Raw genomic sequence first — 11085 nt, forward strand, 5'->3', positions numbered from 1 at the left:
GTTGTGAAATATTGAACACTACTGCCCTGAGTTCATGAATAAGACAAGATGTTATCATTACTTCTATTCAAATTATACTGAATGTCCATTAAGGCAAGAAAGAAAAAATGTATAAAAACTGTAAAAGAAGCAGGAGTATTTAGCTTTCATTACAAATGACATGATTTTGTCATAAAATAACTTGAATCTGCAAACTTTTAAAATCAATAAGTCAATTTAGCAAAGTCACTGAGGAATATATAAAAACATTATCCTTTCTTTATATCAGGAGCTAACAATTAGAAAGGTATCATTAATTTGAAAAACTTATAAAGATGTTCTAGAGCTCTACATTAAAACTGTAAAGTATTGGAGAAAAATTAAGGAAGACCTACAGAAATGGAGACATATTGGATTCATATATTTATGGATTGGAAGATTAAAAATAGATTTTAGTGAGGGTTCTCCAGAGAAATAGAAGCACTAAGATATATGTGTGTATATATATATATATCTCTTATATTTATATATTATATGTATAGTGTCAGAGAGAGATTCGAAGGAATTGACTCACGTGATTGTGGGTCTGGCAAGTCTGAAATCCACAGAGCAAATCAGTAGCCTGGAGACCAAAGCAAGAGTTGATGCAGCTCAAGTCTGGAGGCAGAATTCCCTCTTATCAGATTTGATTTGGAGTATCCAGTAGTAATATTTTGCATTTCCCTATTGCACATGACACCACAGACTATCAGTGCTCTCTTTACTACTGGAAATAGAGTCGTTAGTGCCTTTAAATTTAATCTGATTAGATAACCAATTCCAGACACCCCAGAATTAATTCAGAAAACTCATCTTAACATTCTATTCCTCTGGAACCACTCTCACTACCAAGATGTCAACTCACTTCAGATGTTATGTAGAGTCAGTATAAGTCCAAATAGAATCTCAGGATTTTTTGTTGTTATTGTGGAAATGAACAAGTTGATTTTAAAATTTATGTGGAAAATGCAAAGACTCCATAATAGCTTAACAATTTTAAAGAAGAACAAATCTGAGAAATCACGGTATCAGAGATCAAGACTTAATATAAAGATACAGCAATTAAGACAGTGTGGTTTTATTTTTTATTTTAGTGATAGATAGTGAAACATGTATACAGTGTATATTCTGAATGTGAGTATCAATTGGTTATTAATATTGCACATACCTTCTCCCAGTGCACTACTTATAGTTTCATACTGTTAAAGGTATGTTTTGATGAACAGAACTCCATAATTGTTATAAAGTCCAATGTATCCCTCTCTTATTATATGGTTAGTGATTTTTGTGTCCTATTGAAGACACAAGTCATGAAAATATTCTTATTTTATTTATATTAGCTTTATTATCTTAACATTTACATTAGATCTATCAGTAATCTCAAAGTGTTTATCTGCATGTGTGGTTTAATGTAGGGGTCATGGTTTTTGTTTTTGTCTCTACCCTATATACATCCAAATGATACAGCACCACATATTTCAAAGAGCAATAATTTTCCACTGAATTGCAGAGGTGTCTGTGCCACAAATTAGGCAATATAAATGAGCAGACTTCACTTTAGGAAGTCTGTGTGGACGGACTAAAGCCTAAATAAGGAGCCTTGAACCCTAGGATACCAGCAAACAATGGGAATGCTTACACTTTTGTGGAAGATTGATGCATTATCTTTAGAAGTAGTCATTAGATACATAGTGTGAGTTTAAGGGTAAAAAACTAGATGAGGAGTGAAGAGTTGTTTTATTCAATTCATCTTCAACTACTCACCTTGATTTCTGTCCTCCTTTTCATGACTTCTCCCTCAGGACTCTGTACTCAGTCTACCTAGGACTTGGCTTTCATGTCCATTGCAAACACTCTAGGGACATATGTGGATTATAATGCCTTCCTCTCTAGGATGCCCAGAACTCTCTTTTTGTGTGTGTTTTGAATTATTAAAAATCATCATATTGATACAAATCTTCTCTTACTCCAAGCTTTCGAAAACATAATTCATTTCTCTCTACTATTATTTCAGTAGGAATGTTTTTAGAGATTAGAAGTTGAGAAAATATAACATTTAACTTGAATCACATATTTTATATAACCACAAAACTATTAAATGGAAATGAATAATCATTTGTATGAATCAGTTTTCCTTGATATATTGCATGGCAAAACATACTAATTGAACTATTTGAGAGTTGAGAACTAGAGCTGATGGCATATATGATGCATGTAACATTTCTAACAAAAGTGAAGCAGAAACAACTATAGATGTATAGACTTAAAAGGGTAGCAGTACACATATTTGACCATAACCATCTTGTAATAAAATTGACATAATATAAAGAGTTATTTGCTTATTTAACTCAACTTTTTTGAACATCAAAATTAGAATATTCATAGCAGAAAATTTCAAAAATATATTTTGACCACATCTCTAAATTATCAAAAATGAGTTTTATTAAAGTTCAAATTCAATTTATAATGTTTACATATTTAAAAATGAATGTTTTTTCTCTGATTCATTGTAGTTAACAATATTTTACTATGAGAGCTCTTTGGCTTTCGAGACCCTTTATTTTGACATATTTTTTTATTCATTAAGATTTTTTTAGAGCAATTTTAGGTTTACAACAAAATCAAGAGGGAGGTACGGAAATTTCCCATATACTCCCTGTCCCCACACATACATAGCCTCCCCTATTATCAGCATCAGTCACCAGAATTGGTAGATTCTTTTTTATCAGGATAAACCTACACTGACACATCATAATCAGTCCAAGTCCACAGTTCACCTTACAGTTCACTCTGAGTGTTGTACATTCTGTGAGTTTGGACAAATATATAATGGCATATATCCATCATTATAATATCATACAGAGTATTTTCACTGCCCTAAAAATCCTCTATACTCTGCTGATTCTTGTATTCCGTCCCTAGAGTTACTTTTAAAAGTCCTTTGCTCTTCTTTACTTATTTTCTTCATTTTCCTTATTGAAACTCTTTTGTTTAAAAATCACTGAAATGAGCTTTCCTACTACTCAGGGCTAATCAAATGCCTTGCTCTTTATCCTGAAACTGTAGGTGAAAATTTTATACCATGACTCCGAGCAATCCTCAAATGGGCCACACACTTTATTAAATATATAAGTTAGAACATCTCCATCTACTGTCTACTTTTCCTTATTTATTTATGTAAACATTTTTGCTGCATTATTGGCAGAAGTTCTAAAATTTTATAATCATTGTAAATACTATTTGATTTGTCTGATGTTTTTACTTAAAATTAGAACACTAAGGATTATGATGGCATTTTCAAAATCTTGTTTTTTTAAGAAAAATAAAGATTTTTATTAAACTGAAACAACTGGAATAATAAGATTTTGGAATGCATACTTTAGATTTTTTTCTACGGGATTATAGTGATTATAGACGTATTATAGTGAAAGTATAAAGAGGTTTTACTACATGAAAGGGCCAATGTTCAGTGGTATATCTAAATCACTTATAGTTGAAGAAGAAGGAAAAAGCAAATATCAGGTGCCCATAAAACGAGCTGAAGTAATAGTGTTACAGTGAAATACAAACAATATGCTATGTAGGATCCTAAAAGGTTATTATAACTGGGTTAGGAAAAATTTTTAGGAGCTAGTATATTGAGATTAAGCAGATAAGGAGTGTTTGAAAAGGAATTTCATAGAAGAGGAAGATGGGAAGGCATAAAAGTTTCAAAACAATGAAGAACAGAGAGAAAAAATCAGTTTGACTGAGGGCACAATGGCAGTTAAAATGGGATCAATAGTATGTGGCCATCTGGGAATGGGGATTGAGGTGTGTAGGGTCCAACTTTTAAAACCTGAAATAAATTCAGTAAGCAATAAAGTACAGTACATGAATTTCAGTGAAGGAAGAATATAATCAGGAATCTATGTTACCAGCAAAAAGTAGTAGCATTGAGAATAAAGGGTTGACGTAAGGAGAGAAAAGACACTGGGAAAAAAAGTAAGTAGCTCTATTATCCCTATTCTGATGAGACATAAGGAAATCTAAATCAGAGGTGACAAAGAGGATGGATAGAATTTATTGATTGGTATGAAAAATATTGCTTATGAAGAACCTAAAAATTTTAAAACTGTGTGAATGTAGATAATAAGCAAAAAGATGAGTTAAGAATGTCTCCTACATTCTGAGCCTTTCTGATTAGAATAACAGTAGCATATTTTATAGGAAGTCTAATTAGACGGCTTCACAGTTGAAGTAGGCGAAACTATTATTATCCCTCACTGCATAGTTATTTTAATTATTAGTTACAATTTCTGAACACTGCACTAAAAAGTGGATATAAATTGCATTAAACTGTATATCATCTTCCATATATGATTATAAAAAAATAAGGAATGAATTGCAAAGGTGAAATGAAAAAATAATAATTATAAGATAACAAAAATAGATCCTCACTTTATTCTAACAATCAAAATAAATCCTATGATTAAACATTTAATTGGAATGTAAAATTAAATTTAAAACCACTAGAGAAAACTGTAATAAAAGGGATGGCATTTGACATATGATGTGTCAACATTGACATGGAGATATGTTTTTAAAGAAAAAGGTAAATAAATTAGATCTTCTCTTCATGTTACACATCAAAATACTTTTAAGGTGGATTAGAAAGTTAAATTTTAGAAAGCCTGAACTTTCTTTGAATGTATATGAGCTTTGGATATTTAAATGCCATGGGATACATAACAAAGAATAAAAACCATTATGAATAAATGTAACTGCAATTTATTTCTAAATATTGAAAATACAATTAAAATACATTCAATAAACAGAAAAAATATTTTAATCAAATTATGACAAAAGGATGATATTCTTAATATAATGAGCACATACAAATAAATTAGAAAAAACATTTTGATAAAAGACATGAACAGTCTATTCACAAAAGAGATAATAAAGATAAGTAATAATATTTGAAGTATTTTCAAAATACTAGAAAATGAGTAATGCAAGTTTGCTCATTAGGAAAACTTTTGCAGCTGATAACAATTAAAACTGTACATATTGCACAAAAACAGACACTCTTAGGCTTTACTGTCAGAAGAAAACATTTCATAAGAATCTTACTTCTTTTATAATAAGAATTGGAAATCGCTTACATTTCCACCAAGATTTTTAAAGTACATATACCTTGAGTATTAGACAAATATCTTGAGGCTATACTTAAAATTTTAAGTGAAGAATGTTTGCTTGGGGAATGTGCTCTGCCAAGATAAATGTATATTTATAGAAAAAAGTAATAGAGATGCAAACATTAAAATGTCATATCCAAGCATTGGAATTTTGGGTAAATTATACTGTATCTTGCTGTTATTGTAATTATTTTTGTGTTGTTTATAGCCAGATTTACTAAGCACAGTATCCCTGTTTGTCAGCTATTTTTTGTATATCACTTCATTTGACTTACATAAAATCCGTGCATGATATATATCATTCACTGTTTTGCAAATGAGGAACAGAAGGATTGAAGATTTTAATCTGGGATTATCTAACTTCAAAACCCATGCTCTTTCTACTCTCTGTTTCTGTAGCTTTCTGCTTTCTTTTAATTTCCAGATATTCCATTGTTTTTATTAAAATAAATAACTGTCTATGAATATCAAACACCTACCATGTGTCCTAAACGGTCCTAGACGCTCAGCACATAGTGGTAAACAAAGAGACACACATGAAGAAATAAAAGAATGAATCAAAAACCACTGAAAAGTGAAAATCAATGGAATGAAAAAGGACTCAGTGAGGAAGACAAATGTGTGGAATTGATGATGATGATGAAGGTTTATGAAAATGATAAGTATCTAAAATAATTTGAAGAAATAAGTCATGAGCCTTTTCCAGCTAATGAGTTGCTATGGGTCCCTTTGACTCACCTCTGCATTCTTTCACTGATGAAAGACAGCACAAATTACGTAGGATTATAATTGAGAATTTCCTCCTGGCTCTCAGGAATAGAGCAGACCAGATGCTAACCCAACTCGATCCAAATAGTTCTGTTTTTACTGATTCTGTAAAAAATTTTATGTTCCATCAAAGAAAAGCTTTCCACTGTGATAAAAAAAAAATTTTTAACAAGGAAGACCTCCCTACAAAGAGCTAATACTAAAAAAGAAGGGGACTTTCCAAAGCAAAGAAATAAAATAAAATAAAATATGTGATAAAAAGGGCAGAATGGGAGAGGAGAAAGGATTGTGTACCTGCTACATGCATTATAAGAAAGTAATGACCAAACAGATAAAAAGTAAAATATATGCTTACAAACCCGAGTTGTTGTGGAACAAGGTACTTCACTAAGACCCACAGTAGTCACCACTGCCGTGCAAATAAACCTAAAACTTTAAATTATTTGTATTCAATATTCCTTGAGATGAGTCTTTGTGGAGAAAAAGCCACAGAACCTTTGCATAATGGCAGCCTAAATGACATTGTGCTGCTGAGCACAAGTGTTCTTCCATTGTCTGCAGATGTTACAGGAAGGCTCAAACACACAGCAAGAGGTCTACCAAGTGGTACGGCAAGAAAACACACCAAAAAAAACACAAACATTTTGATGGCCATAATTCCAAAAATTGAACCTAGAATTTAAGCAGATGTCAATCAGTAAAAATTGCTTTGATTAATGAACATCAGGGACACAGTCCTAAAAAGCTTCTTACCTAAAATCAATCACTTTGGCTACAGGGAAGGAACTTCAAATCTAAGCAGGTGAAAAGATTCAGACAAGGAATTTTGAGACTCAACAAGAGAACCACATTTATCTTAACTCCATGGTTTCCAAGAATCAAAAGCCTGAGTCTACTTCACAGCCCAGGCCTAAGATTAACCTCTGCATGCAACCCTGCTTTGCTTTGAGCCCATCAAAACAGTGTTCATTTGTACTTTACCTAAGCTCCACCTTTCCTCCGAATCCAAAAACCTGGTCTTTTCCTCTGCTTGGTGAGAGGCTATGCTTTTGTTTGTGTTTCTTCTTTGCCCAAACAAGAATTAATGCAGCATTTGTTTTTAAGTATGGGTTGATTAATGATTCAACAATTCGGAGAGTCTATATAGACAGTAACTTGGAAATCTTTGCCCAACCGAACCTTGTGATTTCCTGTATGGACAGTACATATTCTCAGTCCGGCTTTTTTCTTTTATTCACGGTCCAACTTCCTTGGATCCCTGCGTGTCAAATGAGTAATTTAAAGGTAATTTGAATACTAATTGATATTTACATCTCCAAATACTAAATTTAGCAGAATTAATTTTGTTAGCTGAAAATTAAAAACAGAAAGAAATTGTTTCTCTGAGTTGGCTGTTTAGGGAGCTCAATAGATGAGCTTTACTAACACTTTTTATCTTCCCTTATGTTCATTTTATATTGTCTTTTTGTCCAATGCTTTCTTTGTCCTGGTCGTCATAATGTTTATAGGGCTCAGACAATGCCATTAATTCCGTATCACCATTTTGCTGTCGTCAGGGATACAGCAGGTGTACGGGTCTTGTAAGACTGGCAGGTGCTCTCTGAGGCAATCACTTAGCCCAGAGGCCAGGTGGAGATTCTCAATGCTGACTTCCTAAGAGAGCTCACTAATGTGATTAATATAGGGAATCTTTGTTTCCATATTTCAGTAGTTAATATAGTTATGGTTACTTGCATGGCTTTGATGGAATTGACAATAGCCTAAGATGTTTTTAACAAGTGCCACTAAAAATCGGCTACAATGACCCTCCCAATTTTGTGTGACAAGACTGTCTGCATCTAAGCTTTCTCCCCATCTTGCTGAGGGAATATAATCAGCCTTTACAATGAGCTGTGATTTTTTCAAATCTGTCCATAACCAGCTTCCTCTTTTACTCTTTCTCTTTGGAAACTTAAAGATGAATTGTTTATAAAAATTTATGTCATCATGTGTATCATATAGGAATATCTAGTCTATGTAAATATACCCAACTAAAAGAAGTTTTTGAATTATAAAATCTCTTAAAATATCTATCTGGGAGATTATGTGCTAATTTGTATATAGTGACTATTAATAAATATTTCCATAAATTTTAGATGAAAATATCAAAAATATCACGCGGTGGAGGAACACCCAATACATTAAATGATTTGGCTCTTAGATATTCCTGTTGTAACTGCAGCTGTAAGGTAAGTTCGTGGCTTTGGTTACTAGGTTACAAGATAAAAAGGAAAACAGCCACTTCAGCACTTATTTTAAAAAGTTTAAGTCTTTAAAATTTAGTTTACACATGTGGAGAAAGCCATAGGGTATTTTTTCCCAGTTAATATAATCAGTGGACAAATTAGATTTTTCTGATCATTTCGTAATTAGAAAAGCTGAGCTATATTTAGTCTATCTTATTTTTTCACACTTCCATAAAACAAAATGTGTCTATCATATCAGTAAGAGGAGGATCATTGCCATTTAACATTATTAAGTTTTCCACTTGGTGAATACGAGATGTCTTTGCACTTACCAGATCTTTAATTTTGTTCAACAGTTTTGTATTTTTCAGTACACATGTTTTGCATTTCTTTTGTTAAATTTATTCATGTTTTTAATTCTTTTTGATGCTATTGTAAAATATTTTCTAGTGTTAATCTTCAGAGTTCTGAAAAACAGTTAAAAGAACAAAAATGCTATTTGTCTATATGAATATGTTCAACTCTCACAAAAATTATTGTTGTTTAATGTTTGTCTTCTACAGTATTTGAAATGAAACAACCAGGAGTCTTCACTTCAGGAAGGAAACAATTCTTAATGACTAACATGTTAACTTCTCTTTATGTTTATGTTAAATGTCGTAGTGCCACACTGATTATAAAGTAGCCAAGATAACTAACCATTGTTATTCCTGTAAAAAGTCTATTCTGATGACTTGTATTTAATTTGTCTTCCTCAGAGTCAAGTCTGAATTCCGATTAGTATAACCATTAAAACATCATTTACATTCAAAATATATTGGGGTTTTCTGGAAAGTGACTGAGTAACACAAAATATTTTTTACTTCATCTAAGGCAAAGAAATGTAATAGAAAAAATTAGGTTTGTTTGGAATTCTCCAGAGCTCAATTATCTCTAAATTACTATAAGGATTCCTTTTATGAAAATTACCCTGATATATTGAAATAGATATGGTTTATTATTTAAAGTAATTTTTATTAATAAAAATTGTTTCAATAATTAGGCACTTTTCAGTTTTAAAAGAGGTTATACACATGTTTGTGGCAAAAACTGATATAATAATGGTCTACAAATTGATTTTGTTTTTAGCTTTCAAAATTTTTTTCAATTAGAAACAATAGTAGCTCATTTAATAGCGTAAATCAAACAGCCCTGAAAGTTTCCAGGATAACGCTTTCCCAGATTCCTACAGATTAAATTTCCATTGCAACTGAATAAAAGATTCCATTCTTTTCATTCCTTATTCTATTTAAAAAATACATTTTAGTGAGAGCTGTTCAGTATTATGACCAACAGGAATGTAAGGCTTTCCCTTAACAAATAACATCGTCATTTTCTGTATGATCTTAGGAACCTACGTTTGGAACTCATTTAAAAACACCTTATCACATACAGTTAACATTTAGCACAGAGTAAAATTTCAAGAGACTGATCATGGAGTACAAATTTTCCATCTAAAATATCATCTATTTTTCAATAATAAAAAATTAGAAAAATGCTTGTGTTTCCACTGTCCCTTGCAAGGATTAAGCTCTGTTTTTAAAATTTATTTTGTATTTTTTAATTTTAGTGATTTTTTTAACAAGAGTTTCCTGATGGTTAATACAAACAATGTGTATAATAGGCTATTTAGCTCTCATTATTATCAATAATAATGATAACAATAATAAAATATATATCAGTGTATTTGGAGAATCTTGTGATAGACTAAATTCTAAATGGAATTTATAGTGTTATATCTATGTAAGTTATTTAAGACCAGATAATAAAAAGACTTTCAAACAGCAGTTTACAGTGTATATTTACAGGGCTTCTTTAGAAAATAATATTTTTCATGGAAAAATACATTGCCCACCTAAGAGCTAAATGAATATTAATTATTAAACACTTTTTAAAATTCTTCAGTAAATAAACAAATGTAACTTTAACTTAGAATGTTCTCAGATATTATGCTACGAAACACTTTTAGCAGTGACATTTATTAATTTTTCTTCAAATACTTTGGCAAATAAAGTCCACTAGAATGTGGGCTTAACAGGAGGATTAGACCATCTTTTTTAAAAAATAGTGATCTAAAGTGACTCACTTCCTTTGGCATGTTTGGAGTACTGCTAAATTGTTTTAAGTGAACTTTTTATTGAAGTATAAAGTACAACATGCATATAGAAAGTGCACAGTTAATAAGTGTACATCTCTATGAATCATCACAAAATGAAGGCCCTGTTTAATTCCACGCAGAAGCAACATCCAGAGATGGCTCCTGTGAGCACCATCCATCACTAGCCCTGTACTGTGCATAATAATTATTCAGACTATCATGAAATAGTTTTTGAGCTTTATATAAGTTGAATCTATATTATTTGTCATTTTGTTTCTGGCTTTTTCATGAGTCACCTTTATGTTTGTGATATTCTTATATCCTGTTGGGTAGAGTTGCAGTCTGTTTATTCTAATTGTAATATGGTATTAAATTCCATTGAATATACCACCATGCATTTATTCATTCAAAGTTGATGTAGATTTGGCTTGTATGTAGATTTTGGCAAATACAATCAGTGGTGCAATTAACATCCTTTTATATGTGTTTTGGTGAATATATCAACTCCTTTCTATTGGGCATATCTTTAGGAAAGTAAATGTTAAGTCATAAGGTACACACATATTCAGCTTTATTAGGTACAGCCAAACAGTTCTATACTGGCTGGCTGTACTGATTTATACTTTCATCATCAATCTGTGAGAACCTTGTTTGTTTCATATTTTAATTCCCTTTAATTTTAGCTATTTTTATGTGTGTATGGTGTGTTATGCTTTTTTATCAACTGTGTTGTTTGCATACAGTAAAATGAACAAATTTA

This window comes from Ceratotherium simum, chromosome 27 (assembly GCF_057802395.1).
Source record: "Ceratotherium simum simum isolate JZ-2026a chromosome 27, ASM5780239v1, whole genome shotgun sequence".
Lineage (NCBI taxonomy): Eukaryota > Metazoa > Chordata > Mammalia > Perissodactyla > Rhinocerotidae > Ceratotherium > Ceratotherium simum.